This window comes from Neopelma chrysocephalum, unplaced genomic scaffold (genome assembly GCF_003984885.1).
Source record: "Neopelma chrysocephalum unplaced genomic scaffold, ASM398488v2 Primary Assembly neopelma1_24, whole genome shotgun sequence".
In the NCBI taxonomy this organism is placed as follows: domain Eukaryota; kingdom Metazoa; phylum Chordata; class Aves; order Passeriformes; family Pipridae; genus Neopelma; species Neopelma chrysocephalum.
The window spans coordinates 7603263-7621222 of record NW_020897693.1 but is presented as its reverse complement, the minus strand read 5'-3'; the positions used below and the strand labels follow the sequence as shown (position 1 = coordinate 7621222).

The following is a 17960-nucleotide window of genomic DNA, read 5'->3' as shown; positions in this document are numbered from 1 at the left end:
AAGAGCCTGGTGGTACTTTGCTCTTTACCACCAGATGGCTAAAGCGTTACACTATCCTGGCTGGAATTAAAGGTTTCTTTTATATCCATCCAACAAGCAGCTCTTTCTTACCCTTTACAAGCAGATATTATGACTGTCTCCTCCCCGAGTTACAAGCTTTATTCTCTCACCATGTACACCCAGAGGAAGGGCTCTGGATAGCAGTAAAAAGTGTTAACCCAGCCTCTGGGTGGGCATCACACACCACAAGGTCTGCTGCTTCTCTGGGGGACAGTCGCTGAGGTAAGAAAAACTCTTTAGGATAGTACACATTTCCTGAAAAGTGTCTCCAAGTTTTCCCATCTCTTTTAGGCTACTGGGAAAGCAAAGAAGACAAAGCTGCCCAGTCACAGTGCAGTTCCAGAGAGCAGGACATCACATTCTCCAAAAGCCCTATTTGTTATCATGGCCCCCCCGGTGAAAGGCTTTGCACTTGAGCGCCAAGACATGCACACTGGACGGGCTGCCACAGACTGAGCCTTCGCCTGGTGCCTTACATGATGACATCTGACGACAGCAGGGTGAAATGAGGTGGCTACAGCTTTCCACTCACTGCTGCCCTGCCTCCTGTCAATTCAACTGCTCAGAAAACCGTCCTACAAACATATATCCAGGCTCAAAACGTCCTCGGGTTCCCATCGTGGCCAACAGCATCTCTGAGGCAGCAGGTAACACAGTTAATTTGGCAATGTAAATAAACCTTTATTTGCTCAGAAACTCTTGACTGCATACAGCTGGCGGGGAGAAGATGCAAAATTAAAGCTAACTTTAAAAAAAGAAAAGAGAGAGGAGGAAAATACAGTTAGTCATGTGCCTGAAAGCAAAATATTTAAAAATAATCCAGGTCTAAATAGCTGGGTTTGGAATGCTAACAGTGAGCTATTTTTTGTCCTCGTTCCCAAAAAGGCAGTCTCAACTCTCTACCTCTAGAACTGCTGGTAAGTGGCTCAGAACAAAAGCAGATGGGTAGGATACTTTCTCCAAAAAGACACGACCTGGCAAGGCTGTGCTGATTGTGCAGGAAGGCATTCAGAAAGCCAAGGCCCATCCTGTGGAAAGCAGGCTGGGGAACAGGTTACAAACATAAAACATCCATCCATCAGCTCTTACGCCCTGCCAGGGTAACAGAAAAGCTGTGTCCATCATCATTTTGTCTCAGCAATATCACAAGCCGTGTCAGTGGAGGACTGCCAGCCAGCTTACACTGATGCCAGTGGCAAAACCCCTCCAGAGCAAGGCCAGGCTGTGTACTGGGTCAGACACACCAGAACACAATTCCTTTCAACTGTTGCTATATTTACTATGCAGAGAGACCAATATTCTAACATTTCCTTCACTTATTATTTCACACTATTTGACCACAGGATAATTGTCAGAATTCCTGTACTGATGCTCTCTCATTCCCACAGTTATTTAAGCCATGGGCTTGATGGCAAGAAATCTGGATGCCTTGTTCAACTGGGAACTGCCACTGGACAATAACAAAGGAAAAAGATTTTCCCCAGGTCTGTAATTTGCTGTGTCTTCTCTTACATATCTTAATACAAACTTGTGGTAGCAACTCATCTCTTTTTGCCCACACAGATCAATTTGGGTAAGTTCCTCTTAACTGGGTGCCTTTTGGCAGAAGACCCTCAGTGACCAAAGCTCCATGAGAAGCAGCAGCAGTGATGTGTCTGTCTGTCAGTCACACACACAAACCATGCCACACACTGTGCCACCAATACACCGGTCTGCTTTTCCAAGATACCTAATGTTGCATTGCTCCAGCCCACAGGCACTGATCCTTCCAACATTTGACCCTCATCCAGACAGGCTATTATGCTATCCACATTAGCATGACCTTCCCTCCAACTGGAAGCTAAGAGCAGCAGAGCCTTTAGTTGCATGCGCTATGTTGTGTGCTCACAGTTCAACTTACTTTGACTTTTTTGGGGGTAAAAGAGAATAATTGTTGGCTTGCAGTTCATTCCCTGATTCTGCACTATCTTATATTACCATTATATTTTTTCACAAAAGGCTGAGATGGACAGACAAGATTTCACCTCATTACACAGTAAAAAACGTAGCACAAAATCACAGAAATGGACTTTCTTTTGTATTTTCATTTTTTTAATACATCAGACACTTTTTTCCTTGTTGAGAGAAAATGTAGTTCACACTACTAAGATTCTATAATACATCTGAAATATTTGGTTTGGTTTCCAAAAGACATCTCTGTGTGTACCTGCATCTGTATCTACCCTGTTTTATGCTCCCTCCCAATGCCTCTTGTAATATTTTCAAAAGTCAAGGAACTCTAGGAAAACTCAAGGAAAACGTGAAACTATTAGTTTCTTAAAAGTTGCATCTTAAAAGATCAATGGCTAAAGAAAGGAGGGAAACTGTAGTTGTCTTCTGACAGAAAGGCAGTACTATGAACTCAGTTATTACCAAACATCAGTGAATCCAACATAAGCCACAAATCCATAAGAGATTGAGGCCTCATTAACTCAATTACTCTGAGAGCTACTTGTTTTATCTGTCCATAAGGGTCTGACTGCCCAAGCTGGCTTCAAATACCATAAAGCTTGTGAGAGCTGTAGGGGATGATGAACAGTACATGCTAGGGGCAAGTTTCCAAAGGGACGTAATAGGAAAGTGGGAGGTGTGTTCAGCATTAGACACCTAAATAATCCAGCCTCTGCCCAGAATCACCTGTGTGAGATAGGAGGGTGTGAAGGGTTTCAAGAATATTGCCTTGTACTAAATCTACTTTCATAACATTAAAGTGTAATTATCTAGAAAACATACAGAAGTTCAGTGGCGATGAAGTATCTGATAAGAAATAAGCAACTGTAGAAGATAGGCTTCTAGACATGAGTGATTTTGATCTTCAAATCTTTCATGGCTGATTTGAAGATAACATTGTTGTTCTGAAACCCAAATTTACTTCTAAATCAGTATTTTGGAGGTTGCTTCAGGATATGGCAGATGCTTCACAGACACCAGTTCTGCAGGGGCTCAGGGAACAGAGAGAAAGTAAAAATCAAAATTGGGCCAGAACTCCAGAAGGCCAAAAATTGCCATTCTGTCACCAAACCACTTACGTAACACAAGGCAAGCAGTTTCACCCACTGCTCCTGCATTCCCTCCAAATCCAGCAGATGAGATGGAGAATTATCCCAGAAAGACAACATGTCTTAAATTGAAGACACCAACTGATGCAGAATTCATAAGCTCTTTTAGGAAACTAACTTAGTAATGAAGAGCCTTCACTCTCTCTCTTACGAATTTACCTGGTTGCTAGTCTTGACAGATTAAAGCACCCTGAAGTTTGCAGTTCAGGTCATTTCTGGCCTTCCACTCTGTGGTCTTGATCATAAAAATGAAGGAAAGGTAATACAGAGAGTAAGGACAGAGCCACTAAGCACATTACTTCTCAGGATTGCCTCTTTTGTGGTAACGGTAGTAAGCAGTAATGGGCTATTAAATGTGGGCTGTTCACCGGAGCTTAAAAGGGATAAATAACTCAGCAGCAAGAAATAAACTTCTTACTAACCCTGTCTTTGAGGCCACTTTATCTTTTAAAAACAAAATATACAGCAGATGAGAAGCCTATGTCAAACCGCCATGAAACATAGGACAAATGAAAGTGGTGAACTTAACCCGGTGCAACAGCCCAATGGGACTTTCACTCCCAGGTACCTTCAGGAACAGCCAACGAAGATGAATGGGGCAAGAATAAAAATTCTTTATCAGCAAACCTCGTGGCTGCCATTAAAACAAACGGGAACTGCCAGTGCTCTCCCCCTCTGGCACTGGACCCATTTTGGGTGAGGGCAGCAACTAATACCCTTACAGATGATCAGTGTTGGTGCAGAGATGCCTTTCACACAGCTGCTCTCCATTCTGGGCCTTTTGTGCTTGCTGGGAAGATAATGGCAGCTTTCAGCATTGGACTTGAAGCTTCTGGGGATGGAACTTTCCTGGCTTCTTCTTTAAATTTTCAAAGTTCCTGATATATAATTACCAACCAGCTAAACACTGTGAAGATATTATGTTGTCCCTACCCTCTGCAAACTGGTGGGTAGGTTAGTTTGCTTACTCTCATTTTCAACACTTTAAAATAGATTGGAAATAGATACTTCTCTATAAATAGTTAATTAGGGGGTTTGTATAGTCAAGAAGGCTGTGCTAGTTAGGAGGGGCTCTTAATTTATTCAAATCTTGTTTCAAAAAACCTTCTCTTTTTCTGGTCACTAAGTATTTCCCAGAAATTAAATTAAACCATATTATGTATTCACAGAAGTCATTCACTCCAAAACCTGCATCAATAGAGAAAATTAAATCTAAAGATACTGACATTTCCTGATCCAATTAACCCTGAGGAGGTAAAAATTTCATGAATGAAACGAGAAGGAAAATTGTTAGCAGATACATTTCTAGTGATTACAGTTCTAAGTATTCATAAGGAAAAACAGCAACTCAGATCCTCGATGAGGGTAAATTATTAGTTCAGTGATGTGCTGGTGATTTACAACAGCTGAAGAACCACAATCAATTCAGGAAGTCTGTGAAATCTGTTTCTGAAAGCTATTCCCAAAAATGCCTATTAATAAGACAGATAATTGGACGACCAACTCCCACTAGCAGTTAAATAAAACCTGATACAATGAAAAGTGGCTGTGCAGGCAATGTTTTTCTCTACCTAATTCATGTTTGTTTGTTAGAGAAATGGCAAAACACATATATTACAGCTGCCACTGAATATTTTGGGCTTTTGTGCTGCTACTTGGAACCTGAAGCAATGGAGTAGGTGTCAGCTATCCTCCAGAATTATTTAGGGTCAGCGATACTCTGTGGTGCTGGCAAGGGGACCTGTCCTCACCAGTGGTGGTCCCTGATATGTTCCTCCTAGACCATGTCACGCTCTGCTGGATCCCAAACCAGCCCCAGCAGCTCCATGGTGCTCTACTCTCCCAATCCTCTGTGCATTCCAGACGAATACACTGAAATGCTGGTACTGCAGGAGTGCTCCAATTTTAAGGATTGCCATACCCTCTGCTGCACGCCATACTACTCAGCTTGATGATCAGTCCAGGCTGGAAAATCAAGTAATGTGGGTTGCTGAAGACACCCATCTGCAACAAAGGAACCGGCTTTGTTAAGATCACATGCAACAGGAAGGATTTCTCTCAGCTGCTTTGGCAAGCTCAGGAGTACAGCTAGTTGGTCCCTACAATCTAACTCAAAGCTCACATGTCCTGAAGAGCCCTTAAAGCTGCCTCCTTTGTGCTGTTTTTGTGGAAGTTGCCTACCACAGCCACCCTCAGCAATCTGCCCTTGCTTTCTCTGGGAACAGAAGAACAACCTCTTTTATCACCTTCTGCCTCCCTCCCTGACTTTTCCTGCACCGGGCAGTGAAACTTACGTAGTAATCAGGAGACAAAACTATTTCCTCCCTTAATTCTCTGTAAGATGTCTTGATTAATGTTTCCTTTGTATACACCAGAACATTTCTAGCTTTAGGCACACCGGGAGCACTTAGATGCATAATCTTCTTATGACTAATCTCTCTCTACAGTGAGCATTATGTACAAAGACCACAAACAGAACAACTACAGGCAAAACCAGGCCCTGAATGCCTACAATAAGAAAAAGATATCCCAGATTGTTCCTTTTGGGGAACCCTATCTAACGCAGGACAAATAAATTTCAAGGTAGGGTCACAAAGGTCAAAACCTTTATATTTGACACACAGGAAAACCCTCTCTTCAGAATCATCTCTGGTTTGGATAAACATCTGTGAGCAAACACCAGCCCATCACTAAAGCCATGTTGTGTTTGGAAGAGTGATCACTGCAACCTTATGGCTTAGAAATGAGTATTGCAATAAGCATTACATACACAGTCATCTTGTGGAGTTTTTTGTCTTAAAACGTTGCAATTTACTCTGTAAACATTATGCTAGTGATTTCTTCCAAGTAAGAATATTGAGTGGGTCACTGAAATGAATGCTTAATGATTTTTACATCCACCTCCTCTGCCCTTTAAACTGTGAATTGATTGTTATGCTAAGGCTATTAATTTAACAAAGCATATTAAATTTCCCACTAGCGCTGAGGAGCTTCTCCTGACTTAGCATTTCACTGGTCTTTCCCCTTGCTAACTGCATAGATCATATCTCACTTGCTGTAATTACAACTAGTACATCAACATTAATTATTTCTCTGGTAATGGCAGGTGCGTGCAGAACTGAAGGTCTAACCTGTACTACCAGAAGGATGAGAAAGTCCCCAACACCCAGTGAAAAACAGGAGCAAGCACCTTTCCTGCAAATCTTTTTTCTTGGACCTCACTTTATTTTCAGTAAATTATACTTTGCATAATCTCCCCGATTTCTGAAGGCACTTCTGTTGAAGATAGCTCATGCAAAGGTATTTTATTGTAGATCTATCTATGCAAGAAGGTAACGTACTTGCTTTGAATCCTCTTCAGCCCTTTAATCCCATGTTCTAATATATTCATCTGAAGAGGTAAATCACACCTGTTAGGCATAAATCAAACACCTTATCCATCTTACTGAATTTTTATTCAAATTTTACCATTATTTGTTACTGATCTCTCTCATCAGCATTCTTTTTAAGCAGGAAACCAAATCAAAACTCAGGTTAGTGAAGACTCCCCACCAGAACATTATGTACATCTAAGCACGTGTGCAATGTGTAAGAAGAAATGTGCCATCCCCGATCACAACTCATCTCCTGGTCCAGTTTTTATAACAAACTAGCCAAGAAATTCGAGTAATGATCCACTTGGAAACAAACCCAGATCTCTGCCTGTAAATTTCTTTTCATCTAGAAATATTTATATACGTCTTTAATTTAAAGTTTCGTACAGATGACACGAGCATTCAAATGGCTGTCACAGTTGCTTCTTGGCAGTGGATTCAAGTGGCCTTGGAGATACAGTTACATCAAAATTAAGGTATAAGTCTAACTTGGGCACACAGCATATATACACAAATTACCTTTGAGCTAGGTAGCTGGAGTAGGGCTAACAGCATGGGCTACAGGGAAGATGTGCAAGGCAGGCTGGAAATTGTATCTGAGAAATCAAGCAAGCACCAGATGGCCAGATCATTCTGAAATCCATGCTGGTGCCTGCTACTTGTTCAAGCTTGTTCAAGTGTTCAGGTAAGCAGATATAAGCCTTGCAATATAGATGACCCTTGAATCCCTGCTGCTTGTGCTGGAAGTGTGGGAACAGTCCCTGGACAGCACACAGAGGTTTGGCAGTGCATGTCCAAGCCAAAAGGCAACACTCCCTTTGACTTCCATGGGAGTCAGGTTCAGGCACAGAGACAAAAGTATGAGGTTAGGCACTAAAAGACAGTGTTGAAAGCTTTGTGCTAGTTAAGGAAATAAGTACTCGGTTATAAATTTCCATAAAAATAATATTAGGTCCAAAGGTGAAAACATTGGACATATTATTCAAAAAATCTCCATCTGAAAGGCAGATTTCAAGTGCTCTGCTTGCTTTCTACTGCAGTTATGAATACCAATAGCTCATCTACCAGTGACAGTGTTCATTTGAGGCCCACTCTGAACACCGTGTCTCCAAGCCGGGGCATTTCAGGGAGCAAGTATCTGAGTCCCATGAACAGTATTAATGAATTGCATAATGGTAAACCACATCCACCTTTGACACATTGAGCTTTCCAGTAATTATCCATAACTCACACAGTATTTGTTGCTTGGGAACGGTTATCCCACATCCCCCCATGCCCTGAAGTTTTCGTGTGTGCTGTAAGTAATACCCCCTGATGACCTCCCATACAATCCTTTTAAACTGGAGCTGACTACCTAAGAGAACAGCTTTTTAATAGACTGTGTTTTCTAGAGGTACCTTAGGGGTGAGAGACCCCAGGCTGTGGTAAGGGTCACCCTGATGGAGTCACCACAATGGGCCCTGGGAAGAGGGAGCCCAGTCCCGCATGGCACCTGCTATTCCCCACTGCCTGCAGGAGAGCTCCAAAGAGTGTGGCTCTTTGCAGGGGCTGACAGGATTTGGGATAAGCCCAGGGCACTGAGGGAAATACAGTTATCGGGTACATGGAAACACAAACAAGATGTTAACTTAGCTGCTTTAGCTAAAGCTAGTGAAAATTTAAAGCCGTGACAAGAACACATTGCTTTGGACAGGCACGTAGTTACATCATTTGCAAGCAGGCCACATCTTCAAGGTCAATTCTTGCCTTGATATTTTGCTTTTTAAAAGAACATATTAAAGATCATCATTACAGCCTCATACTGCTATCTAAATCACATAATTAGATCATATTCCCCTTAAATGGAAGGATCCTACTTCAAGCTTTAATGACATTTAAAAACAACCCAGACAACTGCAAGCCTCACTGATGGCTTTCTATGATATCCACCTCTGGCTTTATACAATTAAATCTAGAAAAGATTGTGCCTTGGGGCTACACTCCCACCACACAATTACTAGGAAATACCAAGCTAATTTTAAGACCTGCTTTCATGCTTGATAGTGTCCTCCTGACATTATTCCCTTGTTTGTGAAATATTGCCCCTTTGTAACAAAGTAAACCAAAATCAATTTCTGTCTCTAGTCCTGTTGAGCCATTTCCAAACTCAGGCTCAGAAGGGAACTATGAAACTATGACATGGCAGTAGGGTAAAGGTAATGGCAGGAAAGGATGTTTACAAACCATCTTACAAGACAGAAAACAAGTCCTGTTCAATGTCACAAACATTCAGTTCCAGATTATGCCATAAGCATCCACTGTCCCAAACATACGCTCGCAAAGAATGAAATGGACAATCATAAATGCCAAGAATTTTAGATTAGAAGTATATTTCTTCTTTGAAATCTTGTATAAGCACAAACTGTATTTCCACCCAACGGCTCTGACCCCAAGCCTACCAAATTTTAGCCAACCTGGCTCATCTGCTTTTGAAGAACAACTAAGCAATGGAGAAATGACCATATCCCATGGGGCTCCAATCATGCTGATTTTTCCACTCCTCTACTTTCTTGTTTCTGCTATCAGATTCAGACAGGATCTGTAAATCTCAGGGGCCTTCATAAGGAGGGCTGAATAAACATGACCAAATAAATTTTAAGGAAGTATATCTATTTTTGAAGAGATCCTTATATGCCCCTGTTTAGCTTGTCAGACTTTTGGGCTCTGTAGTATACTGAGATCTGCTGTACAGTGGTTTAAATTTAGCATCCAGCTATACTTCCTCTGACACAACCACTCTCCCCAAAATTCTACAGGAAATAAATATACTGTTTACTTTTGCATAAACCTCACTGTTTCTCAGAGATGAGAGCATCCAGCTCTTCCTTCAACAATAGTTAAAAGATGGTACTGCAGTTATTTTGGGCCTAGATTTTTAATTAAAAAACTCTGTGGGAGGAGGGAAACTAGACAACCCACAAAGAGCATTCAGGGTGGGATTATGATGTGTTAAATAAGCCCAAAGGACTGAAACCGTGCAAAGGCTGATGCAGCACACACAACGAAACCCACTCTCAGCCTCAGTTCTCAAGCCACAATCCTTTCTGCGCCTACCTCAGTCCTTCCTTCTCTCCCAGTTTATCCATGACAGTGAAAACAAGGAGACAGGATAAATTCTTTGCACTGTGGCTTTCATTTGATTCTGCCAGAGGGAGTTTTAGGCACATTTGGATGTGAATGAGCACACCCATGTCATACAAATTTAACAGCTTATTTGTCTTTGCTGATCTCCTTCTACCTGTTCAACTAAAATTATCCCCATATTTTTCCAGTGACTACTCTGCTACTCGTACTGTCCCACTACCAGGTGCAGTGTGCTGGGCATAAGCTAGACTGAAACTGTGTGATTTATCAGCCATAAGCTACAACCTTGGAGAATCCAGGCTCCTGGTCTTGTGGGCAGCAAACCTAACAATATTGCTCTTGACAAAAGACAAGAAATCTGAAAACTGTGGAATCAAGAAGAGAACTCTTCTCCTCACTTTAAAGCTAACCTATATTGGCACCAGCTTTTTTTTTTGTGACTGAATGGAAAGATCCAAGCAAAAAAAACCTGAATTGAAACAAAACAGTATTGCTAGGTTATAAGCCCTCCTTGCTACAAGGACTGGCAACTGGAAATACAAGGAGGGGTCAAAATCACCCCTGCCTGGATGGCTAGGAGCTCCCAGCTGGGGAGGGTAAGGGAAGCACCAACTACGCAGCACAACACCAATGCAAGGATATCCATGCCAGCTCCAGCACTGCCACAAGGGGGGAAGGAGAGGTCAAAGGAGGATATGGAGAACAAGGGGCACCTGCAGACCCCCATCTATAGATTTATGGATCACACTGACCTTCAGCATGCCATAAGAATAAATGTGGCTTTAAACAAACAGAATTCCCTGCCTCCCACACAAACACAACCTGAGGCCTGGCCCAGAAGGAAGATCAAGTCCTCAGTGTCCAGACTGGTCCTGACTGAAAGGAAGCCAAACACAATGCAGCCATTCACAGCATTTTCTTTATCACAGTGCTAAGAGCAGCTATACAATGCTTTCCAATAAAGACCACAGCAATTTATCACAGAGAGACAGGAGTTAGCAGGAAACACTCCCATTATCTCTACTATGGAAAGGAAGTGACAAGGAGAAAGGCTAAAAGGTGACAGACAGTTTTTATGAGGCTAGGCTTCAGCCCCTCTCAAGGCTGACCAGCTCTTCTTTTCCACACCAGGAAAAAAGTGATAGGGTGGGCCTCACAGGACAGGAGTTGGAGTTGCCATGCTATGACTTCTCAATAGAAACAAACCAAAACAAATGAAAATATCTGTGCTGCCTCAGCTCCTCAGGCTATGTAAGTCAGGGAAGTTTTGTGGCCTCCTTAGCAGGGTGATGCTGATGGAAAGCAGTGAGTGCAGGGCTGAGCATCCAGCCGGTCGAAGAGAGGCCTGCAATGCTGTAAAGAAGGGGTAGAGGAGAGCGAGAGCCCATGGTGCTTTCTGGCAACTATTTGGTCTGTATAGAAAAGCAGGCTTCAAAGTGGTTGCTGCCTACAAGCTCCAAACACAGAACAGTTTATAAACACAACAGCATAGATGGAAAAGATCTGAAAAGTCTGGGAGGGCAACAAGGGAAAGAATAAACAAATATCTCTGAAATGAAGTAAGGAGGCACTTAAAATGGCAGAAGGCTAGATGGTCTGTACAGACCTTGTGGTGTCTCTAAAAGGTACAAAATCTTCAACATCCTATAGCTGTGCACACATACCAAATTCCCCTACAGGGCATAAACACAGGCTGCTACTATCTACTGCCAGTAACAAATACTACTGCTCAACCATCAGCAATCAGGAGACACAGCAACCAAAAGTGCTAGGAGCTGTACAGACACATAATAAATAATTGTCCCTACCTGAAAAAGCATATTGGGTTTCTATCACTCTCAGGCAGCTCTTGATAAGCAGCGACAGACCACAGCAGGTAATGTCTGAGTGAAGCAGAGAAAACTAAAGAGCATAACATTATGTCTTCCCCTTGATCAGGTCAGCTCATTCAGTGTCTTTTGCAGCAAAACTGATCTTCCACTGCAGTCATCTCTTCATCTTTAGAGAGACGTATAAACACGGATATTAACAACTTCTCTCCTGTGCACCTCGCAACGCATCACCTCAGACACCAATGATGCAGTTGCTTGTAAGGACAATTGTGTGTTTCATAATGAACAATTTCCTATCTGGTTAAAAGTGGAGGTGATGAGACAAATATAGAGGAGCGTTTCAAAACTGCTCACCAAAGGATTCTGCAGACTCCTGTGGGAGTGAGGCAAGCCGATACTGCCTCTGTCTGTCAATGTCACATAAACTGTCCTGACTGCAAACCATGCTGCCAAGAACTGCAGGCAAGACCTGTCTGATGCCTCTGCCACTCCTTCCAAGACTGCCAATGTTGCTGGACTCTTTAAGATGAAAGTTCTGCTGTTGACAGCCTGCAACTCCTATCCAATGCAAACAGAACAGACAAAACCCGTGAGCCAGCTCAGGGAGAGAAGTAATCTAAACCAGCAAAAGGACTACCACAGATCACTTTCCTCCTAGAAAGAACCAGCAAAGACCAGGGCAAGCTGGACACTAGGTTGAGTTATGGCCCAGCTGCAGATTTGTCCAAGGTTAGCTCCTTGCTTTTGATGACCATACACCGGTTTTACCAACTGCTGCCTGCCTATGCCACCCCGACAGCCCCAGAACCACCCTGCAGGCAAGAGTCCTAGCTCCCTCATGGGACTCACTGCTGCCACCATCCCATCACTGGAGTCATGGGGAGTCAGTGAGCTCAGGGAAAAAACATTGAAGATTTCCACCCTCCTCTGCAAAACAAGCCACTTGCAGTTTGGAAAGCTGTTTTCAAAGCAGTGCTCAGTCTGGAAGTAATGAAGTTGAGAAACGCAGCATGGAAATGGCACTCACAGTAAGCAAGGGTGGGAATTAAATGAGACAAAGGTGACACTAACTCATAGGAGGAAACTATTAGGTTCTGTGAAAATTTATTTCTCTCAGCAACCTGGCAAGGTAATTGTGCCAACAAGCAGCACGACAAAGCATGTTCCTTCCAGTAAAGCTTTGCAGTCCCCTAATGACACCAGCTTCTCCTCCTCAGAGACTCCTTCACCTCACCATCACCTGCCTTAAAATAACCTCTTATTTGCAGAAGAAAAGGATCACACCCATTTATTTACGCTGTGGTAAAAGAGAACCTAAAAGTTTTAGTTAGGTCCCACGTTTCCAAACACCTGTCATCAGTCATGTGCAATTATGACAGTTCTCCAGAAGACCCTAATGTGTTGGTGACACTGCCTTTCTCCAGTTCTCTGAATGTAAAGAGTTTCCCTTACCAAATGTATTCCCCCTTTGCCTGCAAACACCAAGAGTCTTCTATATGCATTTCTTGCTGCAAGGCACATACCAATCATCTAGATTAGCAGCAGTACTGGGAACACCCCATCAATAAACTATGATATTTGGGATTACAGTATCTGATTGGAATTTTTCAAAGTTTCACCCTGTAGCTGTTGCCCATTGGTCTCTAGACTACCCTTCCCTGCCAATGACTGAGGTAGATGACCACGGATAAGTGTTTCACACCCACCAGGCACTCACATTTCACTGGTGCAAGAGGCTTTTCAGGACCCAGATTTGCAATGTTGCTAGAACACCTCTGTATTTCCCTGCCAGCTCAAATGCACTTCCAAGTAAGCATTACTGGAATTTGCATCTCTGCCATGGCTCTCTTACATTGCCAACTTGCTGCAAATAAAAACAAAGATCAGCAACCAGTCTGAAACTGAATAAAGCCTTGCATACTTTATTTAAAAATAATTAACAACCATGATTCACATGACTCACAGTCATGACTTTATACCCAACACACTGACCAGTTCTTAGTTTAACTGTGACATAACAAAAGTAACACCAAGTCTTTTCACTGTACCTCCAGTCACAAAGACAAGATTATAAATAATCTTGGCATATTCAACACTTGCTTGTCAGGGAGTTTTTGAGGCAGTCTGCAGACCAAGACTTGTTCTATACATGATTTTTGTACCAGTGCACCCATGTTAAATTACAAGTATTATCTGGTGGTATATTTCTGCCAATACAACAAAAGCATGGATGCAATCAGAGCCAAATAAAAGTGCTTTATACTGGAATAGCTGGTTCTTCTTTCCCACAGGGAACAAGCTACACTGGTATAAGCATGTCCCTACTGGCATAGCTGAATTCACACTAAGGAAGGGTTATATCAATATTACGGAACAGTAGTTAAAAAGCAGTGCAACTTGTTTACATAGGCAAGACCTAATTTTGTAGAGGATTTGCTCCTCATCTTCAAAACACTACTAAAACTCCTAATCCTACATGCAATCTAGACATAGAGCAGAATTGGGATGATCAGGGGTTTAGCTGACTAAATATACCACAAATCAATATACACCACTGCATGAGAATAACAACAACAACAGCGACGTAAGGAGGAAGCACGCATTTATCTGGGCTCTCACTAATAAAGCCTTTAGGTAGGTGAGAAGTTACCCAAGTTGTTCAGCAGCAGAGGGCAGTAAAATGGCCAACCCTGTTATATCAGTCCAAATTCCTGAAAATGTCAACTGACGAAGCAAATCACAAGATGCCACTGCCACAGCTGCTTCTATCAGAATTCAAGCCTCCAGGGAGCTGAATGCAGGTGTGTTTTTGAGCAGACGGGCAGAAATGCAAATACGGTGTTCAGGTAGTCTTAAATCCATTAGAGACAATTCCTGCCAGTCAACAGTTCCTTAAGTATAAGGCTACAAATGTTCAAAGAACCCACTGCAATTGCATGAGACTGAGTCCAGCCTCAGAGGCACAGGGATGGAAACAAAGAAAGCAGACAGAAAGGAGGGGAATGAGAGGTGAGGGGAGAAGAGGAGAGCAGGTAAAAAAGGAGAGACTGAAAGGCAAAAAAAAAGAAAGACCCTACACAAAGGGAGGGTTTTAAAGAGTTATAAGAAAGTAGGAAGGCTGTGACTCGGGGAAGAAGAAAAAGATACTCACCGCAGTGCTTGCTGTCTCAGACGGCAATCACTCTCCTCTCTACCACAACACCTGCATTCAGAGCCACCATCCCTTCCCCAGGTCCTCACCACCTGCTACATGCATGGAGGCTTTCTGATTCCCTCCTGGATACTACACTCCTCCAAGCTGCAGATCAGCACAGGACCCAGAGAAGACACCCGCACGCACAGCCTCTGCTCCAGGGGCACATGGCAATCAAACACACCTCCCACACGCTGCCAGCGCGCTGTCTACCATCCCAGCTCTCCCTCAGAAAACCAGAGCAACTCTCCAACGACAGTGACTGTGGAAGAAAACCCTGAAAAGAAGCACAGCGTGATTCAACCCAGCGATATGTCCAAAGAAAGCCTTAAACAATAACCCTGACGGGTGTGATCTGCCACTGTTTGGCAGGGGAAGTTCAAGCTGCAATGCCCATCGAGAATAATTAATTGTCAGCACTGTTAACAGTTTCACTGCTGATCAAAGCAGCTGGGCAGCACCGAGAAAATTACAGACAGTTGCTGTCACTTATTCAAAGCACGCCAGTGCTTTCAATAAATAATCTGCAACTTTGTGACAGACTCTATTCCTGCCATGCATAATCTCTTCGCACTCTTTCTGTTTCTTTTTAGTGGCTTCTTGGCACATAGAATCCCTGTGCAATCAAAAGGGGGAAAAAAAAAGAAATGAAACCAAAACAAGCAGTTCACTCTCACTCTCTTCTGTAATTAAACTGAAAGGAATAAAGTAAATCCTTGCAACAGTGGGCTGCTGGTGGTGGAAATCACTCAGTGAACTCTCCACGGGGCTCAGATACAAATGAGTTTGACAAAGATTTCTCAGCTGATGTAGCTGAGCACAGTAAAAACAGCATTTCCTGAACTGCACAGAACCTAAACCTACCATGCAGAGGCAGGTTTGCCAAGCACAGAAACAGACTTCAGGCACACTAGCACAGTATTACTTCTATAGCTTTAAAAATAATCCAATAGATGTTGCTAGTTACAGTATCCCATAGCAATCGTATACATATTTCAGTAGGCAAGCATGCGTAATTACAGCCCTGCTTCTTCCTGCATTGCTCTACATCTGGAAAATATCCACATTTTTTCCTTCGTGGGTTTTCCCGATATTGCTAAATTAAGAGATAAGCACAGAACACACACCTTGGCCAAAGCTCGCTCCCAAGGCTATTTGTGTTGCTGCTGTTCTCTGCAGCATGTGCTCTTCCCTGGCCCTCACACTCTCACACTGAAGGAAGAGTTTTACAAATAAAATCTTTATCTGCTGGTGTCACCCACTGCAAGTGTATCAGTCTGTATCTTTTTGTACACAGTTTTACAGCAACTTCATAGAATCGGAATCATACAATGGCTTGGGTTGGAAGGGACCTTAAAGGTCATCTTGTTTCAAACCCCCTGCCATGGGCAGGGACATCTTCCACTAGTAGATCAGGTTGCTCAAGGCCCCATCCAGCCTGGTCTTGAACTCTTCCAGGGATGGGGCATCCACAGTTTTTCCAGGCAACCTGTTCCAGTGCCTCACGACCCCCACACTGAAGAGTTTCTTTCTAACACCTAATCTAAATCTCTCCTCTTCTGATTTAAAACCATTCTCCCTTGTCCCCTCACTGTCTGCCCATGTAAAAAGTTGTTCATCCTCTTTTTTCTAATACCTTTTAAATACTGAAAGGCCACAATGAGGTTTCCCCAGAGCATTATCTTCTGCAGGCTGAACAACTCCAGCTTTCTCAACCAGAGGTTCCAGCCCTCTGATCTTCATGGCTCTCCTTTGGACTCACTCCCACAGGTTTCCTCTGTCTTGGGTTCAGGTGAGAGATGTGGGAACCCTGACTGCCAGTGCAGACTGAGGTGAACAACTCATCGAGCACCTCAGCTGTCCCCATATCTGTTGACACCAGCTCTCCCTTCTCATTTATTGGAGGGGGGGAGGGTACACTCTCTTTGGCCTTTCTCTTCTGAACAATGTGCTTAAAGAATCCTTTCTTGTTACATCTTCTTCACAGCCCTTGCCAACTCCTGTTTCATCTGTGCTTTACCTTTCCTGATGGCATCACAACACATTCAAACTGTATCCCTGTAATCTCCCCTGGTCACCTGACCCTGCTTCCACTGACTACATTTTCTTCTTACTCCTCAGCTTGAGGAGAAGGTCCTTGCTCAGCCATGCAATATTCTGGCCTGCCTTACTTGATTTCTTACACATTGGGAGGGAAAGCTCATGTGCTCTAAGAAAAATGACCTTAAAGAGTTGCCAGCTCCGGTCAGCTAAGGACAGTTTCCCAGGGGATCTCATCCACTAATTCTTTAAACGGCTGGAAGTTCATTCTTCTAAAATTCAGGGTCCTGACTTCGCTCTTTGCCAGGCAATGAGATCCTTGAGATCACAAACTCAACCAAAGCATAGTCGCTACAGCCCAGGTTGCCTCCAATTTTAACCCCTGTAATGAGCTCATCTGCAGTGGTGAGCACCAGGTCCAGTAAAGCTCCTTCCCTGGTTGGTTTGTCTAACACCTGGACCTGGAATTACCCTTGATGCACTCTAGGAGTCTTCTGTATTGTTTTCCCAGCAGATATCTGGATGGTTGAAACCCCCCACCAGGATGAGAGCTCGGGAGTGCGGCGCTTCCTGTGGCTGAGGCCTGTCAATGGGTTCCCCCTGGTCAGACACCTGTAGTAGACACCATAAAGTGTCCTTTGTTGGTCTGCTCCTTGATTTTTACTCACAAGCTCAACCTGTTTGTGCCTGTTTCTCAGCAGCAGCTCTTCACAATCTATCCATTCTTTAACATAGAGTGCAACATCCCCACCTATCTCTTCTGAAAAGCTCGTAGCCCTCAGTTACTGTGTTCCAGTTGTGTGACTCATTCCACCATCTTTCTGTGATAACACCATCATTCCAGTTGTGTGACTCATTCCACCATGTTTCCGTGATAACAATTCAGTCATAGTTTTCTAACTGAACCACGGTTTCCAACTCCTCTGGCTTGTTACCCATGCTGTGTGCGTTGGGGTCTTGGGGCAGACTTGACTGGGATTGTGTAGATAAGATTCCTCCAAGACATCTGGCACGATGTGACTGAAAACAATATGGACTAAAAAGCTTCAGAAGAACTCTCACTTGTTGCACTAATTTCTCATGAATAACTGATATTCAGAATGATGGAAAATTAAGATGGAAGTGATAATAGTAACAATAAGAAGCCAGCATTTCCCCTTAAAAATATGGTGCAAACAAGGATTAAAATGTTTGCATAAACACCATCTTCAACACCACAGAGACCATTGTTTGCTGAAGC

General features: G+C 43.2%; 1 protein-coding gene across 7 annotated transcripts in view; it reads right to left on the bottom strand.

Moving 5' to 3' along the window:
• Positions 1-17960, bottom strand: part of OSBPL5 (oxysterol binding protein like 5) — a 178713-nt gene that overhangs the window by 62045 nt on the left and 98708 nt on the right. Inside the window, exon 1 of one of the 7 annotated variants that reach the window (XM_027701834.1) lies at positions 14639-14911. The exons of the other annotated variants lie outside the window; for them this stretch is intronic. The gene's annotated coding sequence lies outside the window, so the exon portion shown is untranslated. Of the gene's footprint in view, positions 1-14638; positions 14912-17960 lie in introns of those variants that run through there. 7 annotated transcript variants of the gene reach the window in all.